Source organism: Palaemon carinicauda, chromosome 8 (genome assembly GCF_036898095.1).
Source record: "Palaemon carinicauda isolate YSFRI2023 chromosome 8, ASM3689809v2, whole genome shotgun sequence".
In the NCBI taxonomy this organism is placed as follows: domain Eukaryota; kingdom Metazoa; phylum Arthropoda; class Malacostraca; order Decapoda; family Palaemonidae; genus Palaemon; species Palaemon carinicauda.
Window position 1 is genome coordinate 140,706,253 of NC_090732.1, and position 20,521 is coordinate 140,726,773.

At 37.8% G+C, this 20,521-nt stretch overlaps 1 protein-coding gene across 2 annotated transcripts in view; it reads right to left on the reverse strand.

Annotated features, from left to right (window-relative positions):
• The window catches only part of LOC137645986 (phosphatase and actin regulator 1-like), an 868,819-nt gene that overhangs the window by 709,473 nt on the left and 138,825 nt on the right, over positions 1-20,521 (reverse strand). The gene's annotated exons all lie outside the window — the stretch shown is intronic.

The following is a 20,521-nucleotide window of genomic DNA, read 5'->3' on the forward strand; positions in this document are numbered from 1 at the left end:
TTGCTGCATAGGCTTCTGGAGCTCCTGCAATACGATGGGGGAAGGTTGTTGTAGAATTCAATGAATAGCTACATACTTTACTTGCAATTCAACAAAAATTTAAGGTGAAATCAATCAAGTGATTGGCTGAGATACGGCTAACACATGAAATTGACATAACAGCAAAGATCATCATCGCCCATGCATGTGGTCACATCATCAAAATTCCAGTACACGAAATAATTTGGAAAAAAAATACAGAAAGATAAAAAAGATTATGATTGTTGTAAATTGACTACGTTTATCACATAATGGTAATTTTAACAAAGCTTGATCTTTCACCAGCAAGTGAACAAATCATAAGACCTGGAGAACTGCTATTCCATCATGTATACGGATTTAAGGCTATGTTAGATATCTAATAAGTCATATTACAACAATTCTACATGTATCGTTTCTAGATACGATTAAAATAGGAGAGAGAGAGAGAGGAGAGGGAAGAGAGAGAGAGAGAGTAGAGAGAGGAGAGAGAGAGAGAGAGAGAGAGAGAGAGAGAGGAGAGAATCAATTAAATCGGAAAGTCAACATTAAAGCTTCAGAAGCAGGGTAATATTAACCATAGATACGACTTCAATATCCGGCCCCAACGTCTACCTCAGGCATAATGTGACAAGGCAAGTCTAAAAGTTTCTGGAAACCAGGTACCCATATGAAAAGGACCTACCGTAAAAACTTCATTCTCTATCTCCCGCCTAGTTCAAGATACACATTGTTTTTTCCTGGCATACCACGCGAAGAGTTCTTACCATAGATAGAACATGTTTTTATATATTCTAGATGTGTTAAAACCTCGTTTAATCTGTAACGTTCAGACAGTTCTAAAAAAAAGATATGGTTACACAAATTCTCCCTCCACTTGACCTACTTACTTCCTCGATGACTTTAATGAATAGCCAGGGGATTTTACGTAACATTTCGGCCAGTATTTGACGAAAGGAGTTGAATGGGATGAAAGACAAAAGGGAAACTTAATCATTACACAACATATGTAAGGTATGGAGACAATAGTTCTCTGTAAGGTATGGAGACAATAGCTCTCGTAGCATTCACTGAAGTCCTACACTACATTACATCAATTTGCGTTAGGCCTCCGTAACTGACGTAAATGTAATGCCCTATTTACTAATTTCTTCTAGGCACGGACAATTCTGAATTTTCATATAGTGGTAACTGATTATAATGAAGGAAATATTTCACTGTATATAACCTAATTTAATCTAACGAAAGTATGTTCTCTCAAAGGTATGGAAACACCCTTAGAGAGAGAGAGAGAGAGAGAGAGAGAGAGAGAGAGAATATATCACTTAGTTGATAAAACAAGACGGTGTATAGAGATTTCATACAATTGTAACCATGAATTTAAAATTAATCTGAGAACGTTTTAGTATTTTACAAAAGCCAAAAACTGGTAGAAGAAAAAAAAATCGACATTGGAGATAGATTGCACTTAAAGAGAAAATCACTTAAAGACACAAATTGTAGGATCACATATTCAAATGTTTTTTTTTTTTTTTTTTTTTTACGAAATATAGGCTACGCATGAATTGATCAAACATCAAAGTAGCATCAAAAGGATGGTCCAAATATACAGGAAGAGAAAAGTGCCAACCCAACATATCACGTTGAAAGAAACATGGCCAGACCACAAATAGAACTCGGAGTTCATCCCTACAAAGCGATCTCTCCATCATGAAAGACTTCCCCCCACAAAAAAAAAAAAAAAAAAAAAAAAAAAGGAAAAAAAGAAAGAAAGAAAGAAAAAACCCGCTGCCTATCGATTGAGAATTTGAGGTTCTCTTTCAAAGGAGAAGAAAATACTGTGTAGTTTCAAACAAACTTATAAATACGATTGACAAAAGCCTTCCAAAATGGTGTTATTAAGGATTTTGATCTTTTTCTGAGACTACCGCATGGGGCATGTATATATAAAATTGCATCAAATCATCTTAAACCTTTAATTTTTCAAATTCACACTTCTGAGTATAAATCAAACCATCTATTTTATGGGTAGATTACATGAACTTGTAATAGAATTATATTTTTCGTTTGTTCAGTCTATCAGACTACTGTCATCACATCAAAGACCATCTTCGCTCTCAATAAATACCTGTCAATGAGACGGAATGAAATGGTTCAATCTTAACCGTACTAAATATCGCTAAATCTTAACCTTTATAAATATACACAAGACAAAATTCCAATAGAGAGAGAGAGAGAGAGAGAGAGAGAGAGAGAGAGAGAGAGAGAGATATTAAAATCAATTACAAAAATAATTTAAAGTAAGACCATTTTCAAATCAATTTTAGGAATCAATGCAACACCTTGAGAAGGTAAACTTATTACTTCCGCCAACGAAGTTGAAAGGAGGTTATGTTTTACACCGGTTGTGTGTTTGTTTGTGAACAGTTTCCTGGCCAAAATTTTAATCATACACTAATGAAACTTGCATGGATTAACTGCTATATAAAAAGCTGGAAATTATTAGATTTTGGAAGGTCAAGGTCACGGTCAAGGAAAATGTCAAATTCACGTAATCAGCAATAAGTTTGGACATCGTTGGTTCATATTTGAGTATATGAAAATTCACGCAAATTAAAACATGCTATGGTCGAAGGTTAAGGTCAAGTCTAAGGTGAAGGTCAAGCAAAAGGTCAAATTCCGGTCATCACCCATACGGCCATAATTTTAATCATAGAATAATGAAACTTGCATGGATTTTAAAATAATAAGGTTAATGTCACGGACAAGCAAAATGTCCATATCACGTAATCAGCCATAAGTTTGGACATCCCTGTCACAGACACAACAAACTTGGTTCATGTTTGTGTATGAAAATCCACGCCAATTAATACATGTTAAGGTCAAAGATCAAGGTCAAGGTCGAGCAAAAGGTCGATAAATAAGCTGCCGCGGTGGTCTGCGCTCTACAGAGTGCCCCTGTAGTTGAAATTGTTTCTGTTCATTGCTGTATTAGGGTGATGAAGATATCCTGATTATTCGAGCAATTGAAAGGAAACAAAAGGCTGAATAACTCGGGAAATACTAAAGATTGAGAATTTTACAACATAGAAGTGATGATGTTACCTAAACAGTCTGTCAATACTTCTGGTATACTCCAACCCTCTAGTGATTCTCGTCTCCAAACATCCTTTGATTCTTATCTCCAAACCTCTTGTGATTCTCCTCGTCAGCGAAAATGGGATTATCCCAGATTTGACAGAAATGCTAAGCTGCTTTTAAGTAAAGGATGCATAATAGCAAAAGAATTGCCTCACTTTTTTTCTGTTTAATACCGCATAAAAAGATGTGTCGAATGTCTCTTAAAACAAAATGATGATATAAGAGCTAACAGCTATTTTTTTTAATCAATTTTACTATTTTATTATTACAAAACGAAGCAAATCTTACAAAAAAAGCATGAATACTTCTTAGTCTATTATGGCTATTACGTTAAAACTGATAGCTTATTAATTTCCCAAGAGGATGGCAACCAAGCGAAGCTATGAATCTCACACTAAGTTAGCATTAAATGAAATTAATGCAGCTCCTCCCAAATAGTGTTATTACTAGCTATGCTACAATCCTAATTGGAAAAGCATAATGATACAAACTCAAGGGATATATCAAGATCAGCAATAACGTTTAAACCACATAATTCATATATAAACTGTGATATGAGACATGTCAAACTGTTCAACAGAAAGCCTAAGGCAACAATTTTGAACTTCTGGAGTTCCACCGAATCAACTACCAGATCAGGAAGTTCAATTCACAATCTGGTCAGAACGGGAATGAAACTTATAGAATATTGTGTAGTATTGAGCCTTACAGAGAACAATACACAGTTAGAATCAACTGCATAGCTACTGTAGTAATATATATAGGTTAATACAGTCTGGGAAGATCTGAATGGAAAGGATGTCCATAAAAATAAAAAATAAAAATTATGGAATGTAACATGCACAAAGATTACTCAACAAGGATGCTAGAGATTAAAAACCAGATCAGGGATGATAAATTTAACAGACCACAATTTTTGTCTAAGACACTAACTTGAGTCTGCGACTGAAGACCAGATAGGAGAACAATACTCAAATATAATAAATTGAAAAAAAAACTGAACATTTCTACAGACCAGATTGGTTACCAAAAATCTAAAATGTCGTTCTCAATACAGTATGCTAATTGATTTTGCAAACGAAGAAGATTACACCTAAAATTTTAAATGAGTTGTGTACAGTTAAAAATACATCATCAATGAAAAGGTCTCGATATTGAGGAGCCACTTCCCTTTTCAAGCGAATTAATATTTTCTTTTCTCTATTCGCTTAGAAAATTTTAACAAAAACGACTTAACGGCATATGAAAAGCATCAAAAGATGCTTCACCTCCTTAACATAGTAACAAACACATGTAAACAAACCATGATTTCAGACCTTAGAGAGAGAGAGAGAGAGAGAGAGAGAGAGAGAGAGAGAGAGAGAGAGAATGGTAAATCATAAATGCATATGAAACAATGGTAATGCTTGAAATACGGCAATAGAATATAATTGTACATTCCAATACAAGTCCTCTCCGCCCACGCGACAAAAGCAGTCTTCCATTAGCGAATCCAGGTCAAACTTTGACTAAGGTAGAAAGAGAGCAGACCAGCACTGCCAGCCAGCTGACGGGTACGAGCTTAGCAGAGTACGAATTTGTATGAATCTTCCCCAGAATTCGCACCCAGCCAGGAAGAGAGAGAGAGAGAGCCTATGGATTCGGACACGAGTCAAAGAATGAAGCATAAAGAAAAGCGTATGAGAGAGAGAGAGAGAGAGAGAGAGAGAGAGAGAGAGAGAGGGCGGGGGAATCTGGGCATAAACTTCCAATTTTGTGAAGATGTTTCCCAATTCAAGTCGAGGGAGATACATATAAAAAAGAAGACGGCACAAGTGAACGTAATAATTTCATACCTTTCTATATATAATACAATAATTGTGTTTGACACATAATAGATTATGTAAAATAAATGATTACTGGAAAATAAATAAATAAATACCCATTTCTAAATTTTTAAAATTTAAACTCTCTCTTGCAAGGAAAGGGAATTTTTCGCTTACCTTCCAATCTTAGCAATGAATATTCTATGCAATCAAAGACGATGAGTAATATACCGAATACTAAAAAGATGAAATATACATTCAAATAAAAATTTCCTCAATAATCAATACTCATACATAGTGTTAATTACAAAATTGCAATAGAAGTAGAAAATTCCTTTTTCATTCCAAAATCAAACCAGTGTTCTCTAGTCTTGGATAGTGCCATAGCCTTTGTACAATGGTCTCCTGCTGTCTTGGGGTGGAGTTCTCTTGCTTGAGGGTACACTTTGGCACACTCTGCTATCTTATTTCTCTTCCTCTTGCATATTCAAGTTTTTATAGTCTATATATGAAAGATCTGTTTTAATGTTGTTACTGCTCTTAAAATATTTTATATTGTTAATTACTTCTCTTAGTTTATTTCCTTACTTCCTTTCCTCACTCAGCTATTTTCCCTATTGGAGCCCATGAGCTTATAGGATTTTGCTTTTCCAACTACGGTTGCAGCTTAGCAAATAATAATAATAATAATAATAATAATTCGTATGTAACGATCGTTAAGCTTTTTTACTCTATGTATTCAGTCATTCAGCTCATATACAGTAAATTTATTTTAGATAGGAAGCAGATGTTGGGCACATCCTGTTCGTGACTGACAAATTTTAAAACTAACACTTCATTTACATTTTTCCCTCAATCATGGCTCTCTACAACTCCATGCCTTCATCAAACACCAATATCAGTCTATTTTTCAAGACTGAAACATTCCCCCTTTTACTATATACCATATATCAATCATCAAAATGTCTTCCTATATTAGTAAGTGATTTTGATACAATACGATGTTTCTTTCCTTTAAATATTTACCAAAACTGACATCAACTTAAGATTGGAAAAAAGTTTACCACAATTATTATACAAAAATTTGGTTCATCCATTAAACAAAGTAAACCACTGGCCTAAACGCCATAAACAATTTGATAAGGAAAACAGCATCATTTGCTTATAATAGGTTTCACTTGATCTAATAGTACATACATATACCAAGGCACTTCCCCCAATTTTTAGGGGGTAGCCGACATCAACAATGAAACAAAACAAAAAAGGGGACCTCTACTCTCTACGTTCCTCCAGCCTAACAAGGGACTCAACCGAGTTCAGCTGGTACTGCTAGGGTGCCACAGCCCACCCTCCCACATTATCCACTACAGATAAAGCTTCATAATGCTGAATCCCCTACTGCTGCTACCTCCGCGGTCATCGAAGGCATCCGAGGCAGCAGCAGGGCCTACCGGAACTGCGTCACATAACAACATCAACAACAACAGCTAATTACCAACTAATTTCCATAACTCTCATATTATCTAATTTATTTAACGTCTTTTGGCAACACGTCTTTCGCAAAGGTCTTGTAGCATATGACGGCCTTCTTAAAATCTCTTATGTCGTATAGAAATCCCTTAATTGTGGTCTAGAAGTTGGTATAATTGCCCTAGAATTTATTGCTGCATTTGACTAGTGTTAATCATGATGCCCTTGTTTTCAAACTCAAACAGTTGGGAGTAGGTAGGTCTTTTGTCATCATCATTATTGAAGTTTTAAGTAATAGATTGCAAAGATTTGTTATTGATGGGCACTATACGGAGTATTGGAATGTGATATCTGGTATTCCTCAGGGTAGTGGTCTTGGCCCATTACTTTTCATACTATATACACATGACATGTGGTTTCGCCTAAAAAAACAAGCTTGTTGCATATGCAGATAATGCTACTCTCGTTGCCTCAATCCCATCTCTTGATTGTAGCTCTGGGATTGCTGAATCCCTTAATAGAGATCTAGCTAAAGTTAGTGCATGATTTAAATCATAGTTCATGAGGTTGAACCCTAACTAAACTCAAAGTATAATTGTGAGTAGGTCGAGGATCTGAGCATTGATAATGTTTCTTTAATTCTTTCAAACTTAAAACAGATGGGAATAGACGGGTCTTTTCTTAGCATCATTATTGAATTTCTGGATTTTAGTTTGCAAAAAATAGTTGTTTATGGGCACCATAGTGACTATAAGAATGTAACATCAGGTGTTTCTCAGGGTAGTGTTCTGGGTCCAATATTTTTCGAGCTTGTATCATTTGAATGTACACTGGGAGTGCTGAATCACTGAGTAGAGATCTAGCTAAAATTAGAACATGGTGCAAATTATGGGGCATGAAATTGAATCCTAACAAACATCAAAGTATGATTGTGAGCAGGTCGAGGACAGTAGCTCCTCAACATCCTGATCCCAGAATTAATAATGTTTCTTTAAATCTAAACCACTCCTTCGAAATCTTAGATGTGATTCTTGACTTTATATTTACGTTTGAGAAACACATTCTGTCTTTTTGTTCTTCGATTGCACAAAAACTGGCTTATTGAAAGGTATCTTGAGATTTAGGTGATCAATCTATTCTGAAGTTTTAATTCTTTCATTTGCCCTTGGTTCGAGTATTGTTTTCCTGTCTGTTCTTCTGCTGCTGAATCTCATCTTAATTTGTTGGAGAAAAACTTACAATCTATCACATTTCTTACTCTTGACCTGGACACTGACTTCTGACACCTTCGTTCAGTTAGGTCGTTATGCATGTTGCATTCGGGTTTTCCCAAACTGTTCCATACCGTACGTAGTACTAAGCCTTCTCCATCATGAGTCTCAATACTTTACAGTATTCCAGAAGTTTTATTCAAGCTGTGACCAGATTGTGGATTGATGTTCCTAATCGGGCAGTTGAATTGGTGGACCTTCAGAAGTTCGAATCTATAGAGAACGTTTTTATGTTGAACAGGCTGACAAAAGTGTCTCTTCATAGTTTATACATGATAAATTTATTTAACTTTGTTACTGATCTTAAAATATTTTTTTAATAATTATTCATTACTTCTCATATAGTTTATTTATTTCCTTTCCTCACTGGGCTATTTTTTCCCTGTTTGGGGGCCCTTGGACTTCTGGCATTTTGGTTTTCCAACTAGGATTGTAGATTAGATGATGATGATGATAGTAAAAATAATAATAATAATAATATTATTATTATTATTATTATCATTATTATTATTATTACTATTATTATTATTACGTTAAGAGTACGCTTCTCAAATCAGTAACGGTTTGTAATTCTAAAAAATAATCTTTAGCCAGAAATCTAATTCTATAAAATAAAATAAAAATATTTAAATCAAACCTAAATCGTTCTTTTTATACAGACATGAATATAAATAAGCTTTATAGCTTCCAAAAAATATAATCCTTCACATGGTACCCTTATACTTGTAAAAAATAGAAACAGGTTTTTGAAGTTTATTATTTCCAGAATTCCTTGTATTTTTCACAAATTTACTTACTTCTACCACTGCCATTATACTTTAGATACAACACTCAATGAAAAAAAACACTTTTTCACGTTCTCTACTTCCCAAGACTATCATAAACAAGACTCAAAAATAAACTATATTAAAGAATAAAAGTTGCTCCAAGAAATGATGAAATTTACATAAAATATCTTTATCTAACTTAGAGGATCTCAAGTTTCTTCCATCCTTTGTCGTTGGTCCGAAACAAACGCAAAAGAAGATGGAGTTATTTTTGAAAAGTGAAAAGAGGTAACATGATTATTCAATGTCTAGGGAAATAAGGTCTACTGAGAATAATATGGACTTTACTATTAGCATTACAGATGAAAACAGTAATAATCAATCATAATAAGGGAACCAGATAAGAAGGCAAATACCTTAGAGAGCAACCTTTAGCTGATTAGTAAACCCTTTTGGGAAAAAGGATCAACATAAAAAAAAAAGGTTATAATTTTGATAAAAATAGATACGGAACCCAAAAATGTATCATCATTAAAGAGAAATTTGTACGCCTACTGAACGACCATAATCTCCTTTACGCTGACGGAACCCCATTGAAAAGACTGGTTTACTTTTTTAATAAAGGAAATGAGAGGCCTGTACAGTGATATTGTAGCAGTCTTACAGAATACAAATACCCGGAAACCAGAAGCTCCCAATTAATTTGAAAAAAGAATGAAAACTAATATGTAACCGACGACATGGCAGAAACCTAATTATAATTAAAAAAAAAAAAAAAAAAAAAAAAAAACTAATTTTTAAAGCAATTTTGTAAAGACAATAAATCTCTCGCATGGAAGAGGAAACGGAAATACGTAGGGTTTTCTGTTTGAGGGTGTTAAATCTAAGGTGGGAGCTTTCAATTCAGAAATGCTAACAAAATTAGGAATTGACTTATAAAATGAAAATAAACGAAGTCGGAACAACAGATGAGACCTGTGAAGTGAATAAAAGTAGAATATAGAGGATTGAAATTTCAACAAAACTAGAATAAAAGAAGCAGACTAAATGCCATTCATAAGAGGGAAAGATTAGACGGGAGAATAAAACCCTGCAGAACGCCAATAAAATGAACACGGACAATGCAACTGCGACATCAGTATGAAACTATTAGCCATGCTATAAATATGTCTACAGAGAGCAGGAGAGAAGTCTTAACCAAGAATTTTGGCTATGAAAGATTTAGGACTGGCTGTCAAATTCCTCAACGATATCAAGAGCGACGACAAGAGTGGTTTTGAACAGATGACTAACCATTAATGAGGTGGATGAAAAGATTCTTAGTCAATCCTGTTTCAGTTCACTGGTTATATAAAAGAGTTCATTTAAGGGTTTAAAGACAGTGTGAGTTAGGCAGAATTTAAAACAAGATGGCAATTCTAAGGATCAGAGGCGACATTTTTTTTTCTCACAAACTGACTGAATTTGTTTCCATGAAGACGGTAAATGCGAAATTTATTAAAAGGGTGAGTAAAATCCTGAATGCTTCTTATGATAAGGAATTGAGTTTTTTCAGTCCTTGATGAAATCAGCATATTAGACTTCACATTAGAGTGTTCACTTTCCTGATTTGATGGCTTGGGTTCAGCAGTAGTCAAGTAAAATATTAGATAAAGGGAACTTTCAAGAAAAGAAGGCACCAAACAGTCAGCATTTTGTTATCAAAACAGCAATCTCCTTGACAATGACGGAAAAAGGCTCATACTTGATGACTGTACACCGAAAAGCCTCAATGTGCCACAGTTAGTGTTGAATTGAGAGGATGGTGGAAGTGTTAACAGTACGGCCAACAAAAATGGGAATGAAATTAGTGGTAGCAGTTCAAAAGACTACAATGTTTACCTGAGCCATCTAGTTGCACTTCGGTGTGCATGGTTGAAATCCTTTCTATAGTGGGACCCAAACCAGCATTGAGGTCATGCTCAACTGAACCTACACTACATGAAGATAACAGCAAATCAATTTGACAAACTGTAACCCCCATTGTTCTTGAGAAAATGCTGCGAGATGTTTCATAAATATTTCCATGTAAAAATTTTTAACATTATTGAGGCACCAAACATCCCCGCTTGAAATAAACTTGAATCCACATTACATATGAAAATTTCCACATAGATTTTGTCATTTTTGGTCCGTAGATAATAGAGAAGGTCTTTGAATGTCCCAACAATATTTTTACTACTAGCTTCCTGGTCACCCATTTGAACCTATACTACCATTAACCAGAGGTTTAAAGGTTACTCATGAATGACAGAGGCAAGGGACGGTGTCAAAGCCATAGCAGGGCAATACCCTAGACTGACCATATATACATATGATCAGTGCCCAAGACCCCCTCTCCACCCATGTTATGACCAGGGAGGGCCAGGCAATGACTACTTTTGACTCAGCACCTAGGCCTATAGGTTCTCCACAAACCTCCCATCCTTAGCTCTCAAGGACGACCAGGTTGCAGATACTACAAGAAGCAACCAAGTTTGAGCGGGTCTCAATGCCCAGTCCAGCAGATCGCTAAGACAGGGATGTTTCCAATGGGATACCACAACCCAAAGTTTGGACCTAGTGATTGGGGGAAGGGAGGTATAAATGGGGGATATTCCAAGCCAGATATATATATTCGAGAAGACATACAGGAAACAAAATTGGATCAGAAAAACTTTTCTGAGGTTTCAAATCTGATGAGCCAAAATGGCTATAGCTAACTAATGCCTGCTTACAACCTTGCTGGGTGTTCAATAGCTGGCTTCATCTCATTAGTGATGGAGAAAGTGAGATCCTCATTTCATACAACCTCCGCATGTTTATAGTGAAATCACTCTGTGGTGTATATTGAAACTTTAAAACTGAACAGTCTGCGGAATTCACTAAACAGAAAACGATATTTCAAAGGGAGAAGGTGAGTGGGAAAAGAGTAAGGGGTTCGAGCTGAAAAAAATAGGTCCATAAGAGATTAATTAATGCGACACGAAAATCCATAAGTTGGAAAAATAATTGGGAAAAGGTCTACTGAGAGCTAATGATTGCGAGTGGAAAATAATTTCATAATTATTATAAGATAAGTCTAATTCACCCTCAATAAAATTACAGCCTCTTCGGTGATTACAACTGTTCCTAATTCTATAATATTTGGGGAGAAACTCAAAGGCATTACTAACCTATAAACAAATAGAATGAAAAATAATATATGAATGAAATATGTTGTTTATTCATATGTTTAGGAAATAATATGCCAAATTTTTCAGGAAATATAACGCATTGGAAAAAGAGCTACCCACATTAAGACCAGTATTATAATTTTCAGATATTTCAAGAGAGTTATTGAAATTCTAGTGGTGATATCTCAATGGGTGGTTGATGCTTTGGAAAACCTTACCCAGAAATTCACTCGTCGAAATTCAATCTTTACTGCTAACTAATTTACATACAAATTGACAGTGATTAATTAGCATCACAGAAATAAATATCTTACGAGAATTAAACAAATAATTGTCATGTGTAAAGCTTGAAAAAAGTACAACTTGAAACGAAAAGGAAAAAGGGAAAAGGGCGCTATGTTAATTTTCACACTACTATCTAACTTGAGTTAACTTAAAAGCATTCCTGTACCTGGTATTTGACAGGGACCTGCCACTGAAAGCGGGAATAGCGACACTTACTCTGTGTAAAAGCCGATAAGAATTCGATATAACTGTCAATCTGAAAACCTGCTTTTTAAATAGGAAGTTTCACCTGGCTCGACACAATATTAAAGGGGCAACACCTACAAACACTGTAGGTTTTGATTTAGGAATTCTCTCTCTCTCTCTCTCTCTCTCTCTCTCTCTCTCTCTCTCTCTCTCTCTCTCTCTCTCTCTCTCTCTCAGAATGAAGTTATAAAAACCAAGGGCTCCAGGAGAATTTTGCTTCCCTTATCGGTAGCAAGAATAGGTATATAGAAATATCATAATTTTAAAGGTGACTCATGAACGGCCGTGGAACGCAGAAATGAGGAGAGATTGGCTGTATATGACTCTTGACTCATTAAGTACACTTACAAGGTCTCCATAAAAAACCCACCGCTTTTTTCAATGGATATCATTGTCATACCTTAATGATAAATTGTCCTTATATTCTTTTTTACGAAACAGTGTGTTTGTAAACTTTTCACCCAAGCACGATAAAATTAACATGGAATTCTGCAAAACCCTTAATTTACATATATATATATATAATATATATATATATATATATATATATATATATATATATATATATATATATATATATATATATATATATATATATATATATATACCCTATACCCTTCCAACCCCACTCTCCACGTTTCCTAGCATGCCCTAGAGGGACGTCTGAGACGACCTTCCCAGGACGCTATCAACCATTCTACCCTGGTCCTAGAAAACAACAATTCCTAACAACAGGGTTTACCGCAAAGCAGGGAAGGATGGGGGGGGGGGGGATTAATTAAACGACAGGTCAGTGGCAAGTTATGAAAAATACAATTTTCTTGGATATTGTCATTTGTTCCAAAACTAATACTTCTCACTGACCAATATATAGGAGCCTAAGAATTAGGAAGCGAGGATAGACCCCTGTAGGAGAGGTATGAGGGTAGCATAGAGAGCTAAGGCCTGTCGGGGGAAAGTGCTACAATAAAGGTAAAATAAAAATAGGGTAGCCAGAGAATACTCCACAAGATAACATCTTCCTTCCTGGAGTAGTCCACGGTAAGTCGAGGGGATAGGGATTTGAGAAGCTCTACCCCTCGCCGCTCTATATGGATTGTGTCATATGTAGACTGCCTTAGATCCTCTGTTGGTCGACCACGGGCACGATGGGGCCGACCCTGAACCGCTCGAGACCTGAGGGGACAGTCCTGAGATAGTGGGTCATAAAGGCCTACCGTCTTGGTGCTCCCAGCACCTGGCCGACCACCTTGTTCCTTTCGACAGCCAACGAAGTGCCAACGCCCCTGATGTCACGAGGCTGGGCGGATCTTGGGAAGGGTTCATCCTTCGCCAAGTACGCCCTACGGACCGTCCTCCAGAGATAGGAGATCGTGTTCTTCACCCTCTTCACTTTCCCCATAGTCACGAACAGGCTCTTAATAGCTGAACAGAGGGCGGAGATCTTTGAGCGATATTTTTGCTCTGCCCTCACCCTCACTGGGCACAACAGCAGGTCATCCGGGCCCTTTATCCTGGGGATGGCGGGGATGGAAACCTCGATAACCGCGGGTCAGCTACCACCAGTTTCTGTGTCTTGGTCATGAAGGAGAGGATGATTTTGAAAACCAACTCCTTCCACCCGTGTGATTGGGAGACATCCACAGAGCCTTTTGGACGAGGCCAGGGCGAGATGGGGCCCATCCTCATTGTAAGCCCCCTGTCTATAATTTACCGCAGAGGCCAAAATGGAGGCTTCTTCAAGGCGTCAAGAACCACGATGACATCCCATGTGGGTGCCTTGAGGGCCCATGGGTGGGTGGGGGGGGGTGCATGCCTGCTCCAACCCCTTCACCAGCATTGAGAGCCACTTGGAGGAATGTAGGTTCAACCCCTTGAGGAAGAAGACCTGACCCAGGCCCGCCCAGAATCCCTTCACTGCCTGAACTGACATGCCCTGAACGAGGTGAAGATGGACCAGGAAGTCTACAATGACTGGGATTGAGGCATTGAGGGGCTCTATGCCCTCCTTGGAGCGTTCACTTTGCCTAGTATATGGTTCTCATGGATTGTCTGAGGTTACTCATCATCTGAGCAGCTGTCCTTCTGTAGTACCCTTTCCTTCTTAGTAAAACACTGAATAGTCTCCACACGTGAAGGGAGAGGTTTGGGAGGGCTATGTGGAACCCGTCCTCTAGAACTGCTGCTGGGTCTGGCACTGGGGAACAAAAGGCTGGCATCTTTGCGTTCAACCTCATCGCAAAGAGGTCCAGACAGGGAAAGCCCCAATTACCTATCACGGTCTTTGCCACTTCTGGATGTAGGGACCACTCTGCCACCAACACCTGGCCCTTCTGCTGAGGCCACCTGCGACGGCATTCCTCTTCCATGGAATGTATCCAGAGGTTACTCATCATCTGAGCTGCTGTCCTTCTGTAGAACCCTTCCCTTCTTAGTAAAACTCTGAATAGTCTCCACACGTGAAGGGAGAGGTTTGGGAGGGCTATATGGAACCCGTCTTCTAGAACTGCTGCTGGGTCTCGCACTGGAGAACAAAAGGCTGGCATCTTTGCGTTCAATCTCATCGCAAAGAGGTCCAGACAGGAAGAGTCCCACTTACCTAGCACAGTCTTTGCCACTTCCGGATGTAGGGACCACTCTGCCACCAACACCTGGCCCTTCTGCTGAGGCCGTCTGCGACGGCATTCCTCTTCCATGGAATGTATCTGTGAAAAGGAGGATCTCTGGAGGAGGATCCAGAAGTGAGACCCCTGCTAGGGTGTTCCTTGGGTCTAGCCAACACTGGAAAGCTTCCCTGGTTGACTGGGACGGGGGGGGGGGTGTATCACTTACAGATGTCTAGCTGCTAGGGCCTGTACTCCCTTCAGGTCCCACTGGGCCGGTCACAGCATCAGTCTTCCTTGGGGGCTAGTTTCTCCAAGGACACCAGGTGCCCTCACTACCCTTTTCCCCTCCTCCAGAAATGCCATTTCACCCTTGATAAGAGGTCTCGCTATTTCTTTTAACCTCACAACCCTCTCACTAGTCGGGAAGACTTTAGACTACCAATGTCCTGGGAGATAGGCAGGGCCAAGGAGGGCTTCGCCTCCCTTGGGGCTCCGGAAGGTTGTTGAGCCTTCTAATGCGACCAAGGACCTTTCAGATGGACGACACTTCCTCAACAACCACGTTCTCTGGGCGGTCCCTTGACCCCTCCTACGAAGCCCACTCCCCGGGATCAGTAGCTCCACTAGATGGTCTGTCCTAAGGTAGCGGATGAATGCTCTGGAGTTCCGGTTCCCCTGACGAAGGGGTCTGACGTCACTGTTGCCCCCTTTTGGCTTCGTTTTGCCGCTGGGACTCAATGGGGACCTGAACGGGGACCTTGCGGTGCCTGAATAGGCCTCTTGCATCCACGAAGTTGGATCAATACCAGGGAGATGCTGCCCGGGGGGTAAAAGGCAGGTCCTCCACTCCCGGAGGGAAGCCGGTCGCAGGCGGCGGAAGAAGGTCGGCAGGCCGTGGCAACGGCAAATTGACGGCCATATTGGCCGATCCCCGGTAGGCAAAAGCAGCCACCCCGAGGGCGGAAGGCAGGTACTCTACCCACAGAGAGTCAAATGAGCCGGTTGCCGGCAGAGGGAGAAGGCCGGTAGGCCACGCCGAGCAGCGGATTGACGGCCAAGTAGGCCCATCCCTAGTAGGGGGGGGGGCTTGAGAGGGTTCTGGCTTGATAGGCTCACGCGCCATTGGATAAGTAGGTCGGACCCAGTGATTCCCATGTGAAGCCACTAGCGCATCTCCCCGCTGTACGATCTCCCTTCCGAGGGAGTTCTGCGCCACTCCTCTTCTCTTCGCCTCCACTTCAGCATTGGACCGGGTCCGGTGACTCGGAGCCGTAGGAGCGAGACCTATAAGGATGGCGCCCCTTCACATGGTCCTCTGGTCCTCCCTGGCGTGGACAGTCCTCACCGACCGGGGGAAGATAGACAGCGCTGTCTAAAAAGTAAAAATCCTCCAAAGGGGTCTGGGGAACCGGGTCTGTAGCTCCCCACCCCGGAAGAGGATCCCTTAGCCAGGACCTGAATGGCATCCTCCGGGTGCCTACAAAGACCTCTTGCTCCCATGAGGTCAGATCGGCTGTGGAGAGCCGTTGGGCGGAGGATAAAGTTATCGCCCCGAGGGCGGAGGTGCCGAGGAGCCAGTCACTGGTGGCGGATAAAAGGCCATAAGGCCGCACTGGTCAGAGGGTTGGCAGCTCTGGAGACCTGTAGGGTCTGAAGGTCCTCGCCACTCCAGCCTCAGCCTTGTAACAGTTTCACACGCTGCAAAGGGGCTCAACTTAGTAACAGTCTCATACACTGCAATGAGGCTCAATGTTAATGTAGTAACAATCTAATACGTTGCAAAGTGGCCTGACATCAGCTAGGTAACAGGCTCATACGTTGAAAAGGGGTCCAAGTCAGCGTAGTAACAGTCTCATTCATTGAAAAGGGGTCCAGCGTCAGCCTCCTAACAGTTTCATAAATTGCAAAGGGGCTCAACGTCAGCGTAGTGACAGTCTCAGGCATTGCAAAGGTGTCCAGCGTCAGCCTTGTAACACCTTAACAAGGAGCAAAGGGGTTCAACGTAGTAACAGTCTCATACGTTGGAAAGGGGCTCAAAGTGAGAGTAGTAACAGTCCCTTTGGTTGCAAAGGGGTCTAAATCAGCGTAGTAACAGTCTAATACGTTGCAAAACGGTCCAAGTTAGCGTAGTAACAGTCTCATACATTGTAAAGGGGTCAATATCAGCATAGTAACAGTCTCATGCTTTGCAAAGGAGGTCAACGTCAGCATAGTAAGTCTCATACGTTGCAAGGTGGTCCAAATTCAGCGTAGTAACACTCCTTTTGGTTGCAAAGAGGTGAAAGTCAGCGTAGTAACAGTCTCATACTTTCCAAAGAGGTCCAACGTCTGAGTAGTAATAGTAAGAAAAAAAAATGAAGCTACAAATACCGAAATATCAAAAAGGAAACATTATTCTACCAAGGGTCTTCGGAATATTACTTGATTACATGATAACAATACATTACACCTAAAAATTGAATATATAAAAAAATAATTTTTAAATCTTTACTGTTCCTGGTGACCAAATGACATAAAATGGGTAGATAAGATTGATCATAACTCTGACCATTATGTGCGGGTCTATTTGAAGCCTAAGAGCTTAACGTAAGGACCCGAAAGATAATAGTTTTAGCAAATTAGTGGTGAAAAGTAACTAGAAATAACCGTGTCGTGAATCAAAAAACAAAACAAAAAGGCGCCGTGATATGAACCTATACCAGAAACTATCCCAGCTAGAGTTCCAGCTAAAAATTACCATATTAGAAGCGGTGAAAACGTAGATAATTTTAGAATCGCTTTGCAAAACCGATAAAGTCATTATAACAGATAGTGCTCAGAGAGAGAGAGAGAGAGAGAGAGAGAGATAAGCGTTGAAAATTAATCGTGAGTAAACAACTGGAGTGTCATTTAACTGACGTTTACAGAGGTTATGCGCGAACGTGGGAACCAACTCCAGAGGAAACGAGAAACGGTAAATTGATGAAGGCTGAGGAGGAAAGAGTTATAAAAAAAGGCAGCAGCTTAATTAGAGAGAGAGAGAGAGAGAGAGAGAGAGAGAGAGAGAGAGAGAGAGAGAGAGAGAGAGAGAGAGAGAGAGAGAGAGAGAGAGCATTTTAACTGTAATTATATGTGTTTGCCTAATGCTTAAAGCAAGCAATTTTGATACTAAATAATGCATTGATTTTTTTCCTTAAATTGCAACTACCTCTTTCGTGACATTCTTTATGGATGCTGGTTCTCAGTACAAGAGTAGGGAGGAGGGAAATCACAAACCTGTCACCCATGGTAACTGTTGTAAGAAAACTTTGAAGGCTTTATATATACAAAATATATATATATATATATATACATATATATATATATATATATATATATATATATATATATATATATATATATATATATATATACATACATATATATACATGTATATAAACACGCAAGTATGTGTGTACAGAACACAGCATAGCTTTATTTCCGAAAAATCTTCCCAAGAGGAATCAGACTTAATCAAAAGACGGATTTAAAATTAAAGTAAAAATTCTGTGCAGATGTATATCATAAACAAGCAACCAAAATTAATACGATAAAGTTAAACGAGTGAGCAATATGAAAAAGTTAAAATAATAAAATATAAAACATACATCAGAATGAAAAAATAATAATATTTGCCGAGTAAAAGAGGAAATATTCCCTTTACCTACGTCCCCAATCTATTCCCCAGCGGCAATCAAAATATATAAAACTTAATCATTTTGCAGCAAGCAGTATAAAAAGAAACATCTCCTCCTAAAATTAATATATAATCAAATTTAGTCTAGAAATATTTAATCGTCGCTGCTCTTCGTCTGAAATGAAAATTACATTTTTTTCCCATAAAAAAATGAATTTGACAAAATCGAACCTAATTACAAATGAAGGCATGGGCCGATAGAAAAGAACACTTAAGCCACAACAATCTTAATTTATGGTCCATTATCTAAAAAAATAATATGGGAAAACCCCGAAATGATTAAAGCCGCTTTGACTTCAAAGCCACCACACGGAAGGAATTGTCTGGACTGAAGACGAAAGGTAACAGGACACCAGTTTACATGTAAAGCAAGGAGGTTACATGTCCTACAACTTAGCTCGAGGAACTGAATATTGTGTTTCTACTCCACATACCACAGCGTTCACTTCTTGTACAATGAAATGTTTCGATGTGTCTCATATACCCAGACAAGATATACTTACTAGCATATTATCTAATATTTTATTCTCAAATAATTCACATTTTAGAATTATGGAAAATTCTATTTTACTCCTCTTCCTCTTGTTTTTGTTTGAAGTTTTTATAGTTACTATTCTTAAAATATTTCATTTTGATTGTTCATTATTTCCCTAGTAGTATATTTATTTCCTTGTTTCCTTTCTTCACTTTGCTATTTTTTCCTATTGGAGCCCTTGGGCTTCTAGGATCGTGGTTTTCCAACTAGGGTTGTAGCTTGGCTTGCAATATATATATATATATATATATATATATATATATATATATATATATATATATATATATATATATATATGTATATATATATATGTATATATATATATATATATATATATATATATATATATATATATATATATATATATATATATATATATATATATATATATATACATATGTGTGTGTGTTTCTGTGTAGCAGTATATCATTATCCAAGACCCCAATTTCGGGCCAAACGAAATAACCAGACTTACAGTTCCATACTCACATACTGATAGATCGCCTTTAACCAAGCGGTTCACTAACCTGTCAAAAAGAATAAAAATCACAGGTCAGCTAAAGATAGAATTTTCTCAGCAAGAGAGGTAATTAACAATTATCTATCCGTTATTTATAAAGTCCACACATTCAAATGACACAATTAAAAAAGATATTACCTTGTCAAGGAAGCTTCGCTTCGACACATCAAATGCACGTAAGTACAAGAAAATAAAATTACAGTGTAATCCATAAATAAACAAACATATCATTACACGATAAATGAATTATAGCTAATTTATCAATAATAGTAAAAAACTATATTTTTGTATATAACAAAAAATAAAAAGTATATAGATATCTTCATGTACCATATGCGACAAGCACTATAGTGCTTGAATATATTCAAATGAAAGTGTTGGAAGTTTAGCGTGTGTGTGATATATATATATATATATATATATATATATATATATATATATATATATATATATATATATATATATATATATATATATATACACACAGTATATATATATATATATATATATATATATATATATATATATATATATATATATATATATATATATGTATATATATATATATATATACACAGTATACATACATATATATATATATACATATATATAAATATATATATATATATATATATATATATATATATATATATATATATATATATACATATATATAACAACAACAAATGCAATGGTTTCTAGTCCACTGTAGGACAAAGGCTTCAGAAATGTCTTTATTCAATTTTAGGATTTGGCCAGTTTTCATCACCACGATGGCCAGTGAGGCTTGGTGACGTTGGGAAACGTTTGTCTAATCTTAAAGTGCGTTCTTAAATTAAGGTCAGAAGAAAAATTGATAAAAAGATGACGGTGTGTTATTTAACCCCGTTGATGGCAATAAAAAAAATGACAATAATCAGTAAAAACAGAAGAAATTTTTACAAAATT